The following is a 23,743-nucleotide window of genomic DNA, read 5'->3' as shown; positions in this document are numbered from 1 at the left end:
AACCCACTTGTTGGGAACTGTAACGTGTCTCATATAGCGAGCGTCACTACACTGCCCTCTCCGAACGGGAAGGCACGTCCCCGTGCTTCGACTACTCAGCTCCCTGACATGTTTGGGCCATGTGTTCCCGATGGCCTAATAGCCTCCATCCCACTTCTGACACCAGTGCAGCAAACAGCAAAGCAGGGAAGTGAACCCAGGTCGCTGGCGTCAATTCCCACCCACTTGGTGGGAATTGTAACATGGCTTATATAGCGAGGATCGCTACAATATTGGTTTAAATAATGCAAAAACAAAGTGTTGGAGAAGAAAGTAAAAGTAAGAAAGCTAACGTTTAAGTTCCTTGCTCAGAACATGAGAACATATGAAAGCTGGTGGTTCCTTTTTAAAATGAGTCTTCAATATTCCCAGGTAAGAAGTTTTAGGTTGTAGTTATTATAGGAATTATAGAACTATTTCTCTATACGATTTGTATTTCATATACCTTTGACTATTGGATGTTCTTATAGGCACTTTAGTATTGCCAGTGTAACAGTATAGCTTCTGTCCCTCTCCTCGCTCCTCTCTGGGCTCGAACCAGGAACACAACGACAACAGCCACACTCGAAGCAGCGTTACCCATGCAGAGGAAGGGGAACAACCACTCCAAGTCTCAGAGTGAGTGACGTTTGTAACGCTATTAGCTCGCACCCCGCTAACTAGCTAGCCATTTCACATTGGTTACACCAGCCTCATCTCGGGAGTTCATAGGCTTGAAGTCATAAACAGCGCAATGCTTGACGCACAACGAAGAGCTGCTGGCAAAAGGAGCTAACTACGGCCATTCCGATTAATCGGTCGACCTCTAGTACAGTATACATCGGTCTCCTCAGTGGCACAGTGGCCTAAGGCACCGCATCTAAGTGCTAGAGGCATCATTACAGATGCTGGTTCGATTCCAGGCTGTACCACAACCAGCTGTGAGTCCCATAGGGCGGTGCACAATTGGCCCAGTGTCGTCTGGGTTAGGGTTTGGCCGGGGTAGGCCGTCATTGTAAATAAGAATTTGCTCTTAACTGACTTGCCTTGTTAAATAAAAAACATTGGTGACCCTTTACTATTTAAAGCATGAATGAAAATGTAGTGTTTTCAGATTGTCTGGAACTCATTTTTAGCCTCATAGTCAGCGATTGACGACTATATCATGACAACATCTATAAACAGTAATGTGATGTCTGATCATGTCTGGTGCATGAACCTGTCAGAGAACAGTGGTGGGCTGTGGTGGGCTGTCAGTAGAATAGAAAGTTGTCTATAATTCTATTAAGCAATGGCATAGATGTGACATTGAATGGGAAAGGAAATGGTTATCCACAGGGGCAAATTACAGGGGGCGGGGGGGTAGTCTAATCTTAGGGAGATTAGAGTGAGTGGCATTTTATTTTTTTATTTTTCTTATTTCACCTTTATTTAACCAGGTAGGCCAGTTGCGAACAAGTTCTCATTTACAACTGCGACCTGGCCAAGATAAAGCAAAGCAGTGGGACACAAACAACAGAGTTACACATCGGATAAACAAACGCACAGTCAATAACACAATAGATAAATCTATATACACAGTGTGTGCAAATGTAGTAAAATTAGGGAGCTTTCCAATATTTAGGGATTTCAGACGATACGAAAGAGAGGTTGAACAGGCTAGTAATAGGGGTTGCAACAATTGCGGCGGATACTTTTAGAAAAGAGAGGGTCCAGATTGTCTAGCCCAGCTGATTTGGAGGGGTCCAGATTTTGCAGCTCTTTCAGAACATCAGCTGTCTGGATTTGGGTGAAGGAGAAATGGGGGAGGCTTGGGCATGTTGCTGTGTGGGGGTGCAGAGCTGTTGACCGGGGTCGGGGTAGCCAGGTGGAAAGCATGGCCAAAGAAATGCTTCTTGAAATTCTCGAATATCGTAGATTTATCGGTGGTGACATTGTTTCCTAGCCTCAGTGCAGTGGGCAGCTGGGAGGAGGTGCTCTTATTCTCCATGGACTTTACAGTGTCCCAGAACTTTTTGGAGTTTGTGCTACAGTATGCAAATGTATATTTTTTAAAGCTAGCCTTTTCTTTCCTAACTGCCTGTGTATATTGGTTCCTAACTTCCCTGAAAAGTAGCATATCACGGGTGCTATTTGCGGGCTACTGCTGATGCAGTACGCCACAGGATGTTTTTGTGCTGGTCAAGGGCAGTCAAGTCTGGAGTGAACCAAGGGCTATATCTGTTCTTAGTTCCACATTTTTTAAATGGGGCATGCTTATTTACGTTGGTGAGGAAAGCACTTTTTAAGAATAACCAGGCATCCTCTACTGACAGAATGAGGTCAATATCCTTCCAGGATTCCCGGGCCAGGTCAATTAGAAAGACCTGCTCGCTGAAAAGTTTTAGGGAGCGTTTGACAGTGATGAGGGGTGGTCATTTGACCGCTGACCCATTGCGGACGCAGGCAATGAGGCAGTGATCGCTGAGATCCTGGTTGAAGACAGCAGAGGTGTATTTAGAGGGCAGGTTGGTCAGGACGATATCCATGAGGGTGCCCATGTTTACGGATTTAGGGTTGTACCTGGTACGTTCCATGTTAATTTGTGTGAGATTGAGGGCATCTATCTTAGATTGTAGGACGGCCGGGGTATTAAGCATATCCCAGTTTAGGTCACCTAACAGTACAAACTCTGAAGTTAAATGAGGGGCAATTAATTCACATATGGTTTCCAGGGCACAGCTGTGGGCTGAGGGGGGTCTATAACAAGTGGCAACAGACTTATTTCTGTTGCATATTATATCTGTTACTTATTCCACACTTATTTCTGGAAAGGTGGATTTTTAAAAGTAGAAGCTCGAACTGTTTGGGCACAGACCTGGATAGCATGACAGAACTCTGCAGAATATCTCTGCAGTAGATTGCAACTCCACCCCCTTTGGCAGTTCAATCTTGGCGGAAATCGTTGTTGTTAGGGATGGAAATGTCAGAATTTTTGTGGCCTTCTTAAGCCAGGATTTAGACACGGCTAGGACATCAGGGTTGGTGGAGTATGCTAAAGCAGTGAATAAAACAAACTCAGGGAGGAGGCTTCTGATGCTAACATGCAGGAAACCAGAAGTCAACAAATGATAGTGCCTGGGGAATAGGAGTGGTACTTGGGGCTGCAGGGCCTGGGTTATCACCAGAGGAACAGAGGAGGAGTAGGATAAGGGGACGGCTAAAGGCTATAAGAACTGGTCGTCTAGTGCGTTGGCGACAGAGAATAAAAGGGGCAGAGTTATGGGCGTGGTAGAATAGATTCAGGGCATAATGCACAGACAGTATGGTAGGATGTACAGTGGAGGTAAACCTAGGCGTTGAGTGACGATGAGAGAGGTTTCGTCTCTGGAGGCACCAGTTAAGCCAGGTGAGATCTCTCCATGTGTGTGGGGTGGGACAAAAGAGGCATTTTGAGCGGGACTGAGGGCTCTACAGTGAAATAAAACAAAAGAACTTGTCAAGACAAGCAGTATACAAAGCATATTGACATTAGAGAGAGGCATAAAGCAATCACAGGTGTTGATCTGAAGAGCTAAGTCAACAACGGGTAAATGGTGATGAATGGGCAGAGTGGGTCAGTTAGGTACATACATGACCCGAGTTCAAAGCTGGGGCCGACAGGTAAACAAAATGATGTGTTATTGAAACAGTCCAGGGGGCATTAGCTGTGTAGCCGAGTGATCATGGGGTCAAAAGAGCAGCAATAGGTGAGTCAGGGTGCCGTTCGGTAGTCACTACGACGCTAGGCGAGCAGGAGACACAGCGTTCAGAAAAACTAGCGGGCCGGGGCCAGTAGATGGATCTTCGGTGACATCGTTACAGAATAGCCTGTTGAGACCACATCGGGCGATCACGTCGGCAGTCCAGTCGTGATGGATCGGCGGGGTTCCGTGTCGACAATAAAGGGTCCAGGCCAGTTGGCAAAGGAGGTATTGCAGCCCTAGAATTAGCTGGTACATGGGCCTAGCTGGAAAATGGTGTCATTCATCAGACATATTTTTACCATCAGTGCACTTATACCACATATAAATAGAATAACTGTCCCTTCTAGTTTTGCTATGTTAGAGACATAGAAAGGCCACCATGTCCCAGACAGATGTCTATTAGCAGACATGACTAAATCACTAGGATACTAGAATCAACTGAATGTGCTGGCATGAAAAGAAGCCCTGAATTCTGTGATTTCTCGCTTCCCCCATGGGTGACATCACAGTAAGACTCAGAACAGATTATGTGATGGATAGGGATACAGAAATAGATTCAGGAGCCCCTAAGGTCCCTTTGGAGCAGAAAAGGACGTGGTAGATACTGTAGATGTTTCATTTGCACAGTCAGATATGTCATCCATTACTTATGACCTAATTAGGCCGACTTTCTTTTATTTACTCTACCTTCTTTCCTCTCCTGCAGCTTGTAGACACACAATGGCTATTAGCATTATGGAAAACTGATTCTTTGATCATCACGGAAACAAAAGTTGTTCCTGGATCCCATCTTGTCTCTGGCTAGCTGGGCTGTGTCCCAAATGTCACCCTATTCCCTACATAGTGCATTCGTTTTGACTAGAGGCCTAGGGGAATAGTGTGCCATTTGGGACACAACCCGTGTCTCTGGATAGCAGCAGCAAGCAGGTATTTGCTAGGGTAAACCATGGTTTCTGTATTCTGTTCCTGTTCATTCCCAGCTACGCTAGCTACTACGACACAACTACCATCAACTAACATCGCCTCCTGTGTCTGTGTGCTTCCTTAAAAGGAGGAACAGTACCGACGCCTTCTCAGTTGATGGGATGTGGTTGGAACAGGGAGTACACACATAGCTTCAGCTATTTTTATTAGTTTAGACTTGATGGTGACGCCAAGGGAAACTCCAACGCAAGTATTTGAATGGAGCCTCAGCCTGCTATCTGGACACCAATGTCACAAGACTCATTAGGAGTGGGAGGGAGAGCTCAGTTTTCTGTTCCGTTCCAGCAAATGTCCCAGTCCCTGTGAGTGTGTGAGTGTGTGTTTGAGTGTGTCCCAGTTGTAAAGGTCAATCAATGGCAACCCAACATCATCGTCACAGGCAACACAGGCTAATGACTGATAATACAAACTATTTCACCAGCTCAGCTGCAGCTGGTCTTTAAGGGTAGACTTATTTTGTTGAGAGGAAACTTTGTCAGTTTTGAGTGAGTGAGTGAGTGAGTGAGTGAGTGAGTGAGTGAGTGAGTGACAGTTGTGAAAGTAGAAAAGCCAGGTGGAGAGATCACTGATTACTTCAAGAGATCTCAACAAAAATGGAGAGTTCCCTTACAGAGCATTGTCTGATGAGGGTCTGTTTAGACCAAAACAACAAACTATGTTTAATCCTAATGCCAATTGAATTGTTTGTATAATGGAGAGGGTCGCACCTCACCTTCTTATGCAGTTCCCTGCGTGGAAGCGTTCCCACTCCAGGGCACATGGACCTTTAAAGTTGGCTGTATCACCAGATTTTTTTATCAACTACTGTAACTGTACACAAACCTGCTCAAACTGAGTCACCACACATCCCCGATTCCCTGAAGGTCATCACTACACTACACTGCATCTCATAACCTTTTTGGAGTTTGTGTCCTGGATTAAGGACAGTACCATATTTGGTCACGTGGGACAACACTTGTAAGCAGCTGCGCTTTCTTGATCGATTGCACACGTCTCTTTGCCATGTTTATCTAGTATCTATTAGTCTCTATCCTCTTCTTTATTAATAAGGGTTTCAATGATCGAAAACGAGTTCAATTTGAATTGTTATTCTTTATCGTTTAACTAAGGGGGCTCTGCTCTCGGATTCTGTGATAGTGAAGGGAACTCCTCTTGTCTGAACGTTCTAAGGAGTTCTATTTGAAGGCAAGGTTGTAGTTCACCGTGTAGGAGAGACAACCCCAGTCACAGTGTAGCTGAACAGCCTCTACTTCTTCCCCTGGATATTTCCTGATGTGATTCGTGGGTTTAGTCCTTTCACTTTCTTATTTGACCTTTTTTTTAACTAGGCAAGTCAGTTAAGAACAAATTCTTATTTTCAATGACAGCCTAGGAACAGTGGATTAACTGCCTGTTCAGGGGCAGAACGACAGATTTGTACCTTGTCAGCTCGGGGGTTTGAACTTGCAACCTTCCGGTTCCTAATCCAACGCTCTAACCACTAGGCTACTCTGCCACCGCTAAGGCAAACTAAGCATTTAAATAGGAAAAAGGCACATCGTGTTTTACTGTGCCTCTCTTTGATGTTGCTGATTAATAAAGTTGTAGACATGCCTGTAGTCATGCTGTGGACAAGCGATTATTTTATCTAGTTGAGTCGTTACATGTCCAGACAGTATCTAAATAGCACATGGGGCATATATCAAAAAGGAATGTATGAAGACAGACATAAGGAAGTGCTACGTGTTGATCTAATTATGCATCTTGTAGTGGGACATCCAGACTGCCTTCAACGTCTAAGAAGCTGGACTATAGCTATGATTGTGACCTAGAAACGTAATCTAGAAACTTAATTTTCACTTGTTGGCTTTTGTAGTGTACAGAACTATGTGATTTAATTCTGTCTCATTTATTCAATTTATTTTCTCCCCAACTTCGTGATACCCAAATTGGTAGTTACAGTCTTGTCCCATTGCTGCAACTCCCGTACCGACTCGGGAGAGGCGAAGGTCGAGGGCCACGCGCGTCTATTACGTCTCTTTGTAATATGAGGAGACTTTGAAATCAGACGAAGGCCTTCGGGTCAAAATGTTGCACTCAATAAAAATGTGGGAGCCTTCCAGTGTGCTGGTATCTATCGTTCTTTTGAGACGTTTGAAACAGAGCATTGCCCATCAATCGCACTAAGCCCAGGTAACATCATTCAGGATTTGATTATGACTCAGCAAGCTATGCCAGGAATATGCACCATTGTCTGGGAATGCAGAACTCTTCCTTTTCATCTTCTTTGACATGAAAACACAATAAACACATAATATATCCAATAACTCATTCTTAAAATTGCTCAGAAACCTAACATGCTATTGGTTCACAGATGGACCCGATGAACTCCAGGAGTATTTTTTCGATTCCTTTGTTGCAGTGGCTTGTATTACTGGCTGTATTATGGTTGTTGAATGTTTTCCCAGTGTGATTCTGATGTAAGGTAACTAAATAATTCTCGAACAATACATTTCGATGAGGAGCAGGTAAACTGTCAGCGGGTTGAGACGTGGCAGATGTTTTTTTTGTTTAAATTTTTTTGTGTGACTCAAGCTCCGATAGCACACGATTCATGACACTTCTGTATACACACACCTAACAGGTCAACACACCGACTCAAAACCAGAAGCATTTACGAAGTTTTGTCTCAGATTTTTTTGTTGTTGTCGTCATTTGCTCTTACTCAGCAACAAACTGACATGCACCCAGTTGTCCCTGTCACTTTTTATTTGATTTTATAGAAGATTTCAACACACACATACACAAACGACGATGTCATACAAACATCAACTACATCACACCGGCCCAGACCCACTAGCCCTCACCTCTGTTTTTCTACTTCTGACAGCATCGCGAGGTGTATTTATATGAATTGCATTTCGATATCCGTGAATGCTGCATGGTCAGTGTCATGGCTGTGAATGTTTGACAGATAGCCAGTGACATGAGAGCAGCCAGAGCGAGCCCATGACGGTCAGAGAGAGAGAGAGAGAGAGTCGGAGAGGGAAATAGAGAGGAAGATGTAGTCGATACAGTTAAAAGAAAGAGAGCGCGAGAGGGAGAGATTCAGCGAGAGAGAGTCCAGCTCAAACTCTGGTCCAGGTCCAGTTTTCTTTTTCATTTTAACATCTTGGCCATGTTCTGTTATAATCTCTACCCGGCACAGCCAGAAGAGGACTGGCCACCCCACATAGCCTGGTTCCTCTCTAGGTTTCTTCCTAGGTTTTGGCCTTTCTAGGGAGTTTTTCCTAGCCACTGTGCTTTTACACCTGCATTGCTTGCTGTTTGGGGTTTTAGGCTGGGTTTCTGTACAGCACTTTGAGATATCAGCTGATGTACGAAGGACTATATAAATTAATTTGATTTGATTTGATGACTTTGCAGCAGGCCACAGAAAGAAGTGAGAGAGTGACGGAGAGGGATAGAGAGTCTAGGGAGAGAGAGAGAGAGAGAGAGAGAGAGAGAGAGAGAGAGAGAGACCCATGCCCGCAAACTGAACGCGCTCCAGATGTGTACATTTCAATGTGTCCCCAGCCCCCGTCAGGTGGAAGTGATTTGTGGATTTGATTCAAGTGGTACGAAGGACTGGACATAACATGGGAAGTCTATTAGATGATGTTCCCAGTCCCACGCATAAACAAAGAGATTATTATGGGACTCAATTACAGGTGTATATGAACTTTTTTTAGGTTTCTCGGAGACGGAAAGGTGGACAATGTGTAAAGACGTCTGTCTGTACTGTATGTGATTGAGAACAGCTGATTAACATAGCTCTGTTTCCATAGCATTGGGTTTTGCATGATGTGTCAGTACTGTTGGAGAGAAACGACCAGTTGTAACTGCGAATCAGAGCGAGTTCCACTCCTGACCGCCAAAGCAAGAGTTGAGAGTCTTCAACTCTTCACATGTAGAGTAGCCTCTCCCCTTCCATCACTCCATCCATCCTAGCCTGGTATTTAAACCCTTGCTGGAGCCAGGCCAACCCAAACAGGCCTGCAGCTCCAGTAAAAGTAGCAGTGGCGTCAGGCTCCCTGACATGTATGAGGGCTGGTTACCCCGACATATATGAGTTACCCTGCCGGTGGGTCAGTGTGTGGTCACATCCCAAATGGAACCCTATTCTTATATGGACATTTCCATGTAAAAGGACCCACGTTTCTTTAGGAGCATATCAAATTTGGTGTCAAATGAAGGATAAGAGTCTATATTTCTGAAGACAATAAATGTGTTTTGAAACCATTCTCCTTCGTAAGAATTAGGAACAAGCAAAAGCTTTCATTTCTGGTCACACAAATGGAAAGGGGTTCTTAAAAAAACAACTACTAGAAAAAGTCTTAAACGGTATTAGAAATGCATCAAAACACAATCATGTTGACGTAAAGGGCCCCTGTCAATTAATATCAACATTTATATTTAGTTTTGCAGAAATTATTTACCTTCTGTAAGTTTAAGACATTTTGGGTAGTGTCTTGACATTCTGTTACCAAAAACCCACATACAGTATCTTTAAGATATTTTCTCATTTCTCTCCCTCATGAAGGAGGATTATGAAAGTTCACAGAAGTAATAAGTAAAGGTATACCTAACAATTAGTTGTAGTGTTTTTACTGATAACAGTTTTGTTTATGAATTATGAAGTGATTAAAATGAACAGCACAGTACAGTAGAGAACAGCACAGTACAGCACAGTAGAGTACAGCACAGTACAGTAGAGTACAGTAGAGTACAGCACAGTACAGTAGAGTACAGCACAGAACAGTAGAGTACAGCACAGAACAGTAGAGTACAGCACAGTACAGTAGAGAGCACAGCACAGTACAGTACAGCACAGTAGAGTACAGCACAGTACAGTAGAGAACAGCACAGCACAGTACAGTAGAGTACAGCACAGTAGAGTACAGCACAGTAGAGAACAGACAAGTACAGTACAGTACAGCACAGCACAGTAGAGAACAGCACAGTAGCTCAAGGTGTCATGTCATAGCTGACACCCCATTCTTTCTGCAGACATCTTTGAATTTTAAGTAGAATTGGAGTAGAGATTTAACAGAGTTTTTGGAAAATGTGGTCACATAAAAAATGTAAAAAGACATAGTAATTTTTTTTAAAGATGAAAATTGCATCTGCCCTGTTCCTCAAGTAAATATATTTTAGTAAAAATATCAGTGGCAATTGTTAAAAGTGAACTTCTGCATATACTGTAGGTGTATGATTTGTTAAACTTTGCAATCAATGGTATTTGCTTGGCATACATTTTAAAGTGAAAAAGTGAGTCACTCTGTTACTGTGGAATTGGTCAAAAGGCCCTGGTCAAAAGTAGTGAACTATATAGGGAATAGGGTGTCATTCGGGATTCAAGTTGTGTCTGCAGGGTTGCGCCGCCTCACTTCACAGAAGCACAGCAAATGATTTGTCACACCCTGGACATAGTTGGTCCACTGCACAGATGGTAAGCTCAACTCCGCTGCCCCTCCACTACCCAGGCGTAGGGCTGTAACCCCCGTCCATACCACCAGCCTACCGCGCCTCCCGACGCCATCCAGTGGTACTGGTGTGGGGAGTCAGGCTAGCCTGGCTCGAAGCCCCCTCCCTACCTGCCTTAGTCAGTCCCATTCCCCCCTTCCTCCCCATTGGATTCCATCATGACCAATTTCACTGTAGGCAGCTCGATGGTGAGAGATTTTGACCTGCCTAGTGAGAGATTTTGACCTGCCTACAGTCTGTGGACCGGCTAAGGTTCAATGTCACCCAGATGCCCGTGTCTGAGACATCAACTCCCTTCTGCCAACAGTTCTGGCCAATTACTGTAATATTGGCACCATCGTCACTCACGTTGGGTTTAACGACATTCACTTTAGGCGATACTTGGAACTGAGGGAGGATTACCATAATAATTATCTCTGGGCATTTCCCGCGCTATCGAAGGGGTTTGGAACGTTTCAGTCCCCACGATGCCCTAAACGAGTACCTCAAGGACCTTTGCAATAACAAGATTGTTTCCTTTTGTGACAAATTTGATTTGCTCTGGGAGCACCCAGCGCTTTATAAAAGAGAAGGGGTTCACCCTAACCGCAGGGGTTCCCGGATTATTTCCAGCAGCATTGGGCTTTTGCACATAAACATAGCTGATTCAAATAATCAACTCATCAGCGTTGTACAAGTAACCAGCGTTGTACAAGAATAGACTGAGAAGTTTGAGAAGAAAGTTCTTTGTTTCTGGACATTTTGAGCCTGTAATTGAACCCACAAATGCTGACGCTCCAGATACTCAACTAGTCTAAAGAAGGACAGTTTTATTGCTTCTTTAATCAGACAACAGTTTTCAGCTATGCTAACACAATTGAAAAAGGGTTTTCTAATGATCAATTAGCCTTTTAAATGATAAACTTGGATTAGCTAACACAATGTGCCATTGGAACACGGGAGTGATGGTTACTGATAATGGGCCTCTGTACTCCTATGTAGATATTCCATTAAAAGTCAGCCATTTCCAGCTACAATAGTCATTTACAACATTAACAATGTCGACACTGTATTTCTAATAAATTTGATGTTATTTTAATGGACAAAAAATGTGCTTTTCTTTCAAAAACAAGGACATTTCTAAGTGACCCCAAACCTTTGAACGGTAGTGTGTATATATATATATATATATATATGATGGGATGCATAGACATTATGGACAATAGTATATCTGAAGAATACGTAGGATAGAATGGTATACAGTATCTACAGCAATAGTTAAATAGGATAGGCCATGACTAGAATACAGTATATATACATATGAAGTGGGTAAAACAGTATGTAAACATTTTTTTAAAAGACCAGTGTTCCATGTCTATGTACATAGGCAGCAGCCTCTAAGGTGCGGGGTTAAGTAACCAGGTGGAAGTTGGCTAGTGACAGTGACTAAGGTTCATGGCAGGGTACTGGGCAGAGGCCGGCTAGTGGTGACTATTTAACATTCTGATAGCCTTGAGATGTAAGCTGTTTTTCAGTCTCTTGGTCTCAGCTTTGATGCACCTGTACTGACCTCACCTTCTGGATGGTAGCGGGGTGAACAGGCCGTGGCTCAGGTCCTTGATGATCTTTTTGGCCTTCCTGTGACATTGGGTGCTGTAGATGTCCCAGAGGGCAGGCAATGTGCTGTTGCTGTACCAGGCAGTGATACAGCCCGACAGGATGCTCTCAATGGTGCATCTCTAAAAGTTTGAGGGTCTTAGGGGCCAAGCTGAATTTCTTCAGCCTGTTGAGGTTGAAGAGGGGCTGTTGCAACTTCTTCATGACACTCTCTGTGTGGGTGGACATTTCACAGTGATGTGTACGCCAAGGAACTTGAAGCTTTTGAACTTCTCCACTGTGGCCCCATCGATGCGAACGGGGGGCGTTCTCCCTCTGCTGTCTCCTGAGTCCACGATCAGATCCTTCATTTTGTTGATGCTGAGGGAGAGGGCCCTCACCTCCACCTGTGTCGTCTGCAAACTTGATGATTGAGTTGGAGACGTGCCTGGCCACGCAGTCATGGGTAAACAGAGAGTACAGGAGGGGGCTGAGCACGCACCCTTGTAGGGCCCCTGTGTTGAGGATCAGCGTAGTGGAGATGTTGCTGCCTACCTTCACCACCTGGCAGCGGTAGGTCAGGAAGTCCAGGACCCAGTTGCACAGGGCAGGGATCAGACCCAGGGCCCCAAGCTTATCGATGAGCTGTTGGTGTTGAAGGATGAGCTGTCGTCTATGTCATTCTTACATAGGCATTCCTCTTGTCCAGATGGGATAGGGCAGTGTGCAGTGCGATGGCGATTGCATCATCTGTGGATCTATTGGGGAGGTATGCAAATTGCAGTGGGTCTAGGGTGTCTGATAAGCTGGTCGGGTAGTCAACGTCAACTCATTGCCTAATATGTTGGGTGGTCAATGTCAACTCATTGCCTAATGCTAGCTTGAATTATCTTTATCGAGCCAGATAACATTTTAATAGGCTAATTGTATAGTCTTATAATGGGTCGCTTGTGAGGTATACAGTGCATTCGAGAAAATATTCAGACCCCTGGACTTTTACCACATTTTGTTACATTACAGCCTTGTTCTAAAATTGATTAAATAAATAAAAAAGCTCATCAATCTACACACAATACCCCATAATGACAAAGTGAAAACAGGTTTTTAGAAATGTTAGCAAATGTATTAAACATAAAAAACTGAAATCACATTTACATAAGTATTCAGACCCTTTACTGTGAGACTTGAAATTGAGCTCAGGTGCATCCTGTTTCCATTGATCATCCTTGAGATGTTTCTACAACTTGATTGGAGTCCACCTGTGGTAAATTCAATTGATTGCACATGATTTGGAAAGGCACACACCTGTCTATATAAAGGTCCCACAGTTGACAATGCATGTCAGAGCAAATACCAAGACATGGGGTCAAAGGAATTGTCTGTAGAGCTCTGAGACAGGATTATGTCGAGGCACAGATCTGGGGAAGGGTACCAAAAAAATGTCTGCAGCATTAAAGGTTCCCAAAAACACAGTGGCCTCAATCATTCTTAAATGGAAGAAGTTTGGAACCACCAAGACTCTTCCTAGAGCTGCCCACCCGGCCAAACTGAGCATCGGGGGAGAAGGGCCTTGGTCAGGGAGGTGACTAAGAACCCGATGCTCACTCTGACAGAGCTCCAGAGTTCCTCTGTGGAGATGGTTGTCCTTCTGGAAGGTTCTCCCATCGCTGCAGCACTCCACCAATCAGGCCTTTATGGTAGAGTGGCCAGATGGACGCCACTCCTCGGTAAAAACAGTTGACAGCCCATTTGAAGTTTGCCAAAAGGGACCTTAAGGACTCTCAGACCATGAGAAACAAGATTCTTTAGTCTGATGAAACCAAGATTGAACTCTTTGGCCTGAATGCCAAGCGTCACGTCTGGAGGACACCTGGCACCATCCGTACGGTAAAGCATGGTGGTGGCAGCATCATGCTGTGGGGATGTTTTTCAGTGGCAGGGAATGGGAGACTAGTCAGGATCAAAGGAAAGATGAATGGAGCAAAGTACAGAGAGATCCTTGATGATAACCTGCTCCAGAGAACTCAGGACCTCAGACTTGGGTGAATGGTCAAATTCCAACAGGACAATGACCCTAAGCACATAGCCAAGACAATGCAGGAATGGCTTCGGGACAAGTCTCTGAATGTCCTTGAGTGGCCCAGCCAGAGCCCGGACTTGAACCCAATCGAACATCTCTTCTGCAGAGAAAAATGGGAGAAACTACCCTAATACAGGTTTGTCAAGCTTGTAGCATCATACCCGAGAAGACTCGAGGCTGTAATCACTCCCAAAGGTGCTTCAACAAATTAGAGTAAATGGTCTGAATACTTATGTAAATGTGATTTTTCAGTAATTTTTTGGTATGTACACTGTACATTTGCAAAAACTTCTAAAAATGTCTTTGCTTTTTCATTTTGGGGTATTATGTGTAGATTGATCAGTGGGAAAAAAATAATCTATTTCAGAATAAGGCTGTAACGTAACAATGTGAAAAAAGTCAAGGGGTCTGAATATTTTCCGAATGCACCGTATACACTGAGTTTACAAACATTAGGAACACCTGCTTTTTCCATGACATAGAATGACCAGGCGAAAGCCATGATCCCCTATTGGTGTAACCTGTTAAATCCACTTCAATCAGTGTAGATGAAGGGGAGAAGACTGGTTAAAGAAGGATTATCTTTGTGTGCCATTGAGGTTTAAGGGTAAAACAAAATATTTAAGTGCCTTTGAACGGGGTATGCTACTAGGTGCCAGATGCACCAGCTTAAGTGTGTCAAGAACTGCAACGCTGCTGGGTTTTTCACACTCAACACATTCCTGTTTCTATCAAGAGTGGTCCACCACCCAAAGGACATCCAGCCAACTAAACTGTGGGAAACATTGGAGTCAACATTGGCCAGCATCACTGTGGAACGCTCTCGACGCCTTGTAGAGTCCATGCCCCGATGAATTTAGGCTGTTCTGATGGCAAAATGGGGTGCAACACAATATTAGGAAGGTGTAATCTCCTCCAGTTGACTCGATGGAAGATCAGTCAACTTCTAGTGAATCTTTGTTTTCATTTCAACAACTTTCAAAATGATGTGTTGGATGCATTTGCTTAAGATTGATACAAGTCAGATTTTGGAGTCAGTAGCCACGTTTCCATTCCATTGGCAACAGATTTTCTGCATAAAAACATTTTCCCATTAGAGAAATTTCCATCAAATTGAGGCGGTGCGCGCTGAAGTAGTGCACGTAAAAATAACTGTGTTGCCGTTAAAATTGCCATGTACCAAGTAAAAAATACAAGTCATCACACTGGTTTAGACATTGGCAATACTCTCAAACATTGGATTTATATTCAGTTATTGTTATTTTGAGAGACAATGTATAGACAGACTGAACACTAAGTATATCTTCAATGTTGCTTTCTGTAGGGGAGTCAAAAATACTGCCAGAACTATCACCTTCTTAAACTAACATTTGGTTTAAAAAGGTTGCGCTCTGGCAAATATACACTTGAGTTTGATATGTTGAAGTGGTTTACAGGCCTCTTCCAGACTGCTCGGGTTTTAAGCCTCTGTTACTGTATATGGTGTTGGTCATTGTGAAATCTAAACCAGAATACACTAGTGCCCTGCTGTAATGCATTGTGCTGTCCTTGTGGCCCCCTCAGATATCAAAGATAAAACATGTAATGGGACTGCAGCACTGAAGTAGACCATCTATAACTGGGTAGACATCCTACATTACCATATAAGGCTAAGTTTAAAGGCCCACTCTTTCAAAAAACAACAAAATGGCAGTGCCACTGCTTGGTTTGGCTGATTGATCGCTGTGGATGTTGAGATTGGTGTGATTTCATAAACCTTCACTGTTCAGTCCTGTCACTCCTCTCTGAGCACATATTTCACCACTGGAATTGAAAGTTGTCGCTTGTCAACATGAGTAGGGACAGCAAACAAGGGGGCGGAATAGGCAGTCATATGAAGAGTGATAAGTCACATGACCCAGAGCTCACACAGGGGCGTTTTTAGTATGTAAATCTTGGGGGGCAAAAAAATTAAAAATAAAATGCGGATGCATGCCAGCAAAGCCACTACACAACACAACACATTTCAATGAAATGACATTGAACCACTGTGGGAATAGCCGTTGAATTGAAGTCTGTGCCCAGTGGGTTCTCTTATTCTGCTGCGACTATTTCTGTCTCCAGTACTAGAATCTTACAGATCTATTGGGTACATTAAACATTCATGTGGATCTATTTGTTTATAAGTTGCTCTTAGATATACTCAAACTGCAGCACTTGATTCACTGATATGCTTAAATTGTCTGGAAATAAATCCCAGCATGATATCTTCCAGAGCTTTGTGTTCTAATTGAACAGATGCAAGTAGCACCTCCCCATTTGACTCCGTTTCAAAAACTTTTCTTCATACTAAACACTACCCAGGCCACACTAGTGAGACAGCCGGGAAAGGAAGTGCCCCCAGTGAACCCGTGAAAGAAGGCTTGCCTGCTCTTTTGGCTTTGCTTTTGTCACACCCTGATCTGTTTCACCTGTCTTTTGTGATTGTCTCCACCCCCCTCCAGGTGTCACCCCATCGTCCCCTGTGTATTTATACCTGTGTTTTCTATCTGTCTGCGACACTTTGTTTTGTATGTTCAAGTCAACCGAGCGGGTTGTGTCTCAGCGCCTGCTTTTTCCAGTCTCTCTTTTCTCGCCCTCCCGGTTTTGACCCTGACTCTCGACTGGTACCTCTGCCCCCTCTGGATTACCAATCTCGACCTTACTCTGAGCCTGCCTGCCATCCGGTACTGTTGCCCCACCTCTGGTTCTGACCCCTGCCTGCCTTGACCTGTCCATTGCCTTCCCCTGTTTGGAACATTAAACAATTGTTTATTCGATGTGGTCTGCATCTGGGTCTTCCCTTCATACCTGAGAGTTTTGCCATGTAACAAGCTGTAACTGCACTAGCTGTACTATTGTGACTTAAGTTGAGTATGCTTATTGGTCATAGTACGAATAGTTAGTATGCCTAAAGATCCTGGATGTCGTACTAAATTCACCAAAATACGAAGTATACAAGCAGTGGACACTTTCTGTGCTTTTAAGGCCCATAATGGCATTTTAAGAAAATGGGTGTGGCTTTGCCAAGTTTTCAGATTTGAAGAAAATGGCAGAATGTGCAGCCGAAGTCCGACGAGAGCGGGTACAAATTCATTGCTTTAACTAATTCTAACAAATGTTAATGTTGCGCAATGTAATAAAGTAATGGCTTTTCAAATAAGTTAAATTATATGTTATGTTGGCTGACAATTTGTTAGCTACACTATCCTTACATGGAACCCAAACCGGCTGCGTGCCGTCGTGCATAAATGTATTTTGTCCCCCCACACCAAACGCCATCACGACATGCAGGTTAAAATATCAAAACAAACTCTGAACCAATTACATTAATTTGGGGACCGGTCGAAAAGCAGTCAACCTTTATGGCAATTTAGCTAGCTAGCTTGCACTTGCTAGCTAATTTGTCCTATTTAGCTAGCTTGCTGTTGCTAGCTAATTTGTCCTGAGATTTAAACAGAGTTATTTCACCTGAAATGCACAAGGTCCTCTACTCCGACAATTTATCCACACAAAACGGTCAACCGACTCATTTCTAGTCATCTCTCCTAGGCTTTTTCTTCTCTTGACTTTATATTGTGATTGGCATCTCATAAATTTGGTGCATTACCACCACTGACCTCGTTCGTTTTTCAGTCACCCACGTGGGTATAACCAATGAGATGGCACGTAGGTACCTGCTTCTATAAACCAATGAGGAGATGAACTGACTTCTATTTTACCCGATGGCAACGCAGACGCTCGTTGGTGCAATAATTGAATAATATAGATTTCTACATTTATTTTTTGCACCGCTCGCGCATGCAATGTGAGCTGTGTAGTCAGCATTTTACAAACCGCATATCATTACAGCAGTATGTACCGCAGGTATGTTAGTTGGCTACTACATTGAATTTGTCAGTATATTAACTATATGCTATCTAAATAATTACCCAGTGTTTGACTTGATTATACATGTCATTCTTATTTTAGCTAAGCTGTATAGTCGTTGTGTATTCTCAATGGACATTGTTAATTCTGGCTATCTGCTCTGATTTCAGAGGATTCTCACCTGAGTGTGCCAGAGCAGTTATATATAAAACTCTCATTGAGTGTCAGTAAATGTTGGCAAAAAGGCGTAATTAAATGGTTGCCTCAAGCACACATAAACAGCCTAACAAGCTCTGCTAGAGATTAACATGGTCGGAGTGAGGTGTCCTTTCATTTGTCTGCAAGTAGCTAGCAAGTTAGCCAGTTCGCTTGGGTGCTTGACTGCCTTTGCGAGGTCAGAATGCTCGGATCAACCCAACTCCTCGGCCACTGAGGGCGAAACGCTCTGAATTTACGAACTGACAATAATATTATGACAACGCTCTTAATTTACGAACGCCCAGTGCACATTCTGGCAATCCAGAATGAATTTACGAACACACACAACTTCCAGTAGACAAGTGAAGTGCTAGTACGCTCAACTGAACGGATACCATTCGTTTACAGTATACTAAAATGAACTAATAGTATGTAGTATACAGTATGGGTATTCGAACACAGCTACAAGGGAGAGAAGGCACAAAGCAGTCAAATATACAGGTAATGGCCAAAACAATGGAAGCACTCGAGTAATGCAGGCTGTATCACAACCGGCTGTGATTGGTAGTCCCATAGGGCGGTGCACAATTGGCCCAGTGTTGCTCGGGTTTGGCCAGTGTAGGCCATCATTGTAAATACGAATTTGTTCTTAACTGACTTGCCTAGTTTAAAAAAAACGTAAAATAAAATACACAATTATAATGCTCCCATCCAATGTTCCTGCTAAACTGTACGCGTGCACGATAGCGCACCTCCAAGACTGTGGTGCAGAAGAAATGCCATGCTACGCAGAGATGCAAGAGATTGAACTTCACTGATTTCGCACGATTAGTTTGCACTATATAGATCGTTTTTCCTGTGATCGAATCAAAAAATATCAGCCCCTTATCACTGCAACAAACCTAAACAAATCTAAGATTGCGTCTGTGGTTTTGTTGTAGGCAGAGCTAGATCGCAACGGAGCAGAGTTTTTTTGGCGGGGGTTGTCCACGAGCAGTCTTTCAATCACCCTCGAGTTTATGCGCTTTTCACATCGGTTCAAGATCAACATTTGTTTTTATTCTTTGCTAGTTAGGGAGTTATTAGCCCAGTTATAGATAAATATAGGACAGCAATGAGTTACTGCTTCCTACAAGAGCATGACACGTGTAGGCTATATTTCAAGCTGTCTTTGAAAAGCCAGTCAGGTAAAAAGCTTAGGTCTTAATTAAAGGAGCAGGGTTGTATTTTGAGACAGGTTTGAATATGCAAATAAGCCAATAGGCAGAGGGGGTAGACCCCATTGTTCAAATCTCTGTATGGTAATAATAAGCCTGCATTGAACACTACATATAGACTACTGAAGTTTATATCATAGAAATCAAAATATATTTCCATGTGAAAATGTAATGGGATTTGCTCCATTGGGTTGGTTGGCAAGCCTACATTATGCTCAAATAGCTACAATAGCCTATTGGTTACTGTCTAAAACTGTAAGGGTACAGCCTCAGTCGTCATTGTAAACACGCCTCGGGAAGTTGCACAAAATTCTCACAGCATTCAAGATTCCGCTCACAAGATCTCAAATTTGCTCAGTGCCCCCCAGAATTTGAGGAAACATTGCCCCCATCCACAGGACACGAGTAGTCACTGAATGGTTTGATGACCATGAAATTGGCACATGAGAACACCATCATCAAATGATGGAATTTGTTATGGAACAATGGTGTCGCATCCCTCCCATAGAGTTCCAGACACTTGTAGAATCTGTGCCAAGGTGCATTGAAGCTGTTCTGGCTCGTAGTGGCCCGATGGCCCTATTAAGACACTTTATGTTGGTGTTTCCCTTATTTAGGCAATTAGCCTACTTGTACACACTCCACTATTCCAACTTATGGAGTTTTGATGTATCCTCCAGAAATATTATTAGGTATTACTGTATCATTATTATTTTATGGACTGGGGTTTGTCATACAGCCAAGCACAAATTGAAATTGATCGCAGCCTCTCCCTTCTTAAACGCATATATTCTAGGATGTTAAAAAAAATCCACAGGGAACTGGAGCTGCAAACAACAACGAGCCATTTTGATTTATTTTTATTAGCTGTTCTATGTCAACATTTTCTGGAAGTGAACTGCTTGCTTCGTGACAACTCTTTTCTCCCACACCCTTACTCTGTTCTTCTCACTGTAGACATTACTGGCAGTGAACTGCTTGCTTCGTGACAACTCTTTTCTCCCACACCCTTACTCTGTTCTTCTCACAGTAGACATTACTGGCAGTGAACTGCTTGCTTCGTGACAACTCTTTTCTCCCACACCCTTACTCTGTTCTTCTCACAGTAGACATTACTGGCAGTGAACTGCTTGCTTCGTGACAACTCTTTTCTCCCACACCCTTACTCTGTTCTTCTCACAGTAGACATTACTGGCAGTGAACTGCTTGCTTCGTGACTACTCTTTTCTCCCACACCCTTACTCTGTTCTTCTCACAGTAGACATTACTGGCAGTGAACTGCTTGCTTCGTGACAACTCTTTTCTCCCACACCCTTACTCTGTTCTTCTCACAGTAGACATTACTGGCAGTGAACTGCTTGCTTCGTGACAACTCTTTTCTCCCACACCCTTACTCTGTTCTTCTCACAGTAGACATTACTGGCAGTGAACTGCTTGCTTCGTGACTACTCTTTTCTCCCACACCCTTACTCTGTTCTTCTCACAGTAGACATTACTGGCAGTGAACTGCTTGCTTCGTGACTACTCTTTTCTCCCACACCCTTACTCTGTTCTTCTCACAGTAGACATTACTGGCAGTGAACTGCTTGCTTCGTGACTACCTCTCTTTTCTCCCACACCCTTACTCTGTTCTTCTCACAGTAGACATTACTGGCAGTGAACTGCTTGCTTCAGTGACAACTCTTTTCTCCCACACCCTTACTCTGTTCTTCTCACAGTAGACATTACTGGCAGTGAACTGCTTGCTTCGTGACTACTCTTTTCTCCCACACCCTTACTCTGTTCTTCTCACAGTAGACATTACTGGCAGTGAACTGCTTGCTTCGTGACAACCCTTTTCTCCCACACCCTTACTCTGTTCTTCTCACAGTAGACATTACTGGCAGTGAACTGCTTGCTTCGTGACTACTCTTTTCCCACACCCTTACTCTGTTCTTCTCACAGTAGACATTACTGGCAGTGAACTGCTTGCTTCGTGACTACTCTTTTCTCCCACACCCTTACTCTGTTCTTCTCACAGTAGACATTACTGGCAGTGAACTGCTTGCTTCGTGACTACTCTTTTCTCCCACACCCTTACTCTGTTCTTCTCACAGTAGACATTACTGGCAGTGAACTGCTTGCTTCGTGACTATTCTTTTCTCCCACACCCTTACTCTGTTCTTCTCACAGTAGACATTACTGGCAGTGAACTGCTTGCTTTGTGACTACTCTTTTCTCCCACACCCTTACTCTGTTCTTCTCACAGTAGACATTACTGGCAGTGAACTGCTTGCTTCGTGACTACTCTTTTCTCCCTCACCCTTACTCTGTTCTTCTCACTGTAGACATTACTGGCAGTGAACTGCTTGCTTCGTGACTACTCTTTTCTCGCACACCCTTACTCTGTTCTTCTCACAGTAGACATTACTGGCAGTGAACTGCTTGCTTCGTGACTACTCTTTTCTCCCACACCCTTACTCTGTTCTTCTCACAGTAGACATTACTGGCAGTGAACTGCTTGCTTCGTGACTACTCTTTTCTCCCACACCCTTACTCTGTTCTTCTCACAGTAGACATTACTGGCAGTGAACTGCTTGCTTCGTGACTACTCTTTTCTCCCACACCCTTACTCTGTTCTTCTCACAGTAGACATTACTGGCAGTGAACTGCTTGCTTTGTGACTACTATTTTCTCCCACACCCTTACTCTGTTCTTCTCACAGTAGACATTACTGGCAGTGAACTGCTTGCTTCGTGACTACTCTTTTCTCCCTCACCCTTACTCTGTTCTTCTCACAGTAGACATTACTGGCAGTGAACTGCTTGCTTCGTGACTACTCTTTTCTCCCACACCCTTACTCTGTTCTTCTCACAGTAGACATTACTGGCAGTGAACTGCTTGCTTCGTGACTACTCTTTTCTCCCACACCCTTACTCTGTTCTTCTCACTGTAGACATTACTGGCAGTGAACTGCTTGCTTCGTGACTACTCTTTTCTCCCACACCCTTACTCTGTTCTTCTCACAGTAGACATTACTGGCAGTGAACTGCTTGCTTCGTGACTACTCTTTTCTCCCACACCCTTACTCTGTTATTCTCACAGTAGACATTCCTGGCAGTGAGCAGAGCGACTGTCAACTTAATGTGAATTTACAGTAGAGGGAGCTGTCAATGACATGCCAAGTCCGTATCAGGATTATGTCAAAATAGAATACACAGGTACTTTACAAAACCATAACAGGTTGTGATTACCTTGTTTGATTACCTTGTTTGTCTATGCTATTAGAACTCTTTGAAGGTAACGGATGGAATTTGATAAATGAGCTACTACTAAGGGAAACACTGCTTTGAAGATACAATACCACTAAGGAATAAGTGTCCATTTATTTCCAGTGTTGTGGTTCTGGCATTACCAAAGCATGCCTGGTCTATTCATGTCAGAAGTACACACGTACTCCAGCTGAGTAATTCAATGAAAGGCTGAAGGCACGAGCCCATAAATCCCTTATTTCAGCATCTGTTTATTCCTCATCGACTACTCTATTCTTGTATCTGCCAATCAAGTCTCTTCACAGTGGAAGCAGACTCTCTCTGAACAACACAACCTCCAATTAACAGCTTAAGTCAGTCAGTCACTTATGAACATAGAATCATCAAATTTGTACGTCAAATAATGTTCAGCTATTATTGTGGTGTATCATTTAAGAAATGGGGCTGCTCTGACAGAGCTCAGTTCAAATCAAATCAAGTTGTGTTAGCCACATGCGCCGAATACAACAGGTGTAGACCGTACAGTGAAATGCTGACTTACGAGCCCATAACCAACAATACAGTTATACAAAATATGGATAAGAATAAGAAAGAAAAAAAGTAACAAGTAATTAAAGAGCAGCAGTAAAATAACAATAGCGGGGCTATATACAGGGGGGTACCGGTACAGAGTCAATGTGCAGGGGCACCGGTTAGTTGAGGTAATATGTACATGTAGGTAGAGTTATTAAAGTGACTATGCAGAGAAAATAACAACAGAGAGTAGCAGCGGTGTAAAAGAAAGGCGGGGAGGGGGGAGGTCAATGCAAATAGTCTGAGTAGCCATTTGATTGGATGTTCAGGAGTCTTATGGCTTGGGGGTAGAAGCTGTTTAGAAGCCTCTTGGACCTAGACTTGGCGCTCCGGTACCTCTTGCCATGCGGTAGCAGAGAGAACATCCTATGACTAGGGTGGCTGGAGTCTTTAACAATTTTTAGGGCCTTCCTCTGACACCGCCTGGTATAGTGGTCCTGGATGACAGGAAGCTTTGCCCCAGTGATGTACTGGTCCATACGTACTACCCTCTGTAGTGCCTTGCGGTCGGAGGCCGAGCAGTTGCCATACCAGGCAGTGATGCAACCAGTCAGGAGGATGCTCTCGATGGTGTATCTGTAGAACCTTTTGAGGATCTGGGTACCCATGCCAAATCTTTTCAGTCTCCTGAGGGGGAATAGGTTTTGTCATGCCCTCTTCACGACTGTCTTGGTGTGCTTGGACCATGTTAGTTTGTTGGTGATGTGGACACCAATGAACTTGAAGCTC

At 43.6% G+C, this 23,743-nt stretch overlaps 1 protein-coding gene across 4 annotated transcripts in view; it reads left to right on the top strand.

Annotated features, from left to right (window-relative positions):
• The window catches only part of LOC115109698 (non-muscle caldesmon-like), a 56,817-nt gene that overhangs the window by 6,156 nt on the left and 26,918 nt on the right, over positions 1-23,743 (top strand). The window contains exon 2 of one of the 4 annotated variants that reach the window (XM_065009891.1): positions 581-657. The exons of the other annotated variants lie outside the window; for them this stretch is intronic. The gene's annotated coding sequence lies outside the window, so the exon portion shown is untranslated. The remainder of the gene's footprint in view (positions 1-580; positions 658-23,743) is intronic. 4 annotated transcript variants of the gene reach the window in all.

The sequence above is a fragment of the Oncorhynchus nerka genome, linkage group LG25 (assembly GCF_034236695.1).
Source record: "Oncorhynchus nerka isolate Pitt River linkage group LG25, Oner_Uvic_2.0, whole genome shotgun sequence".
Taxonomy (NCBI): Eukaryota; Metazoa; Chordata; class Actinopteri; order Salmoniformes; family Salmonidae; genus Oncorhynchus; species Oncorhynchus nerka.
This window is presented reverse-complemented; position numbering and strand designations above follow the sequence as displayed.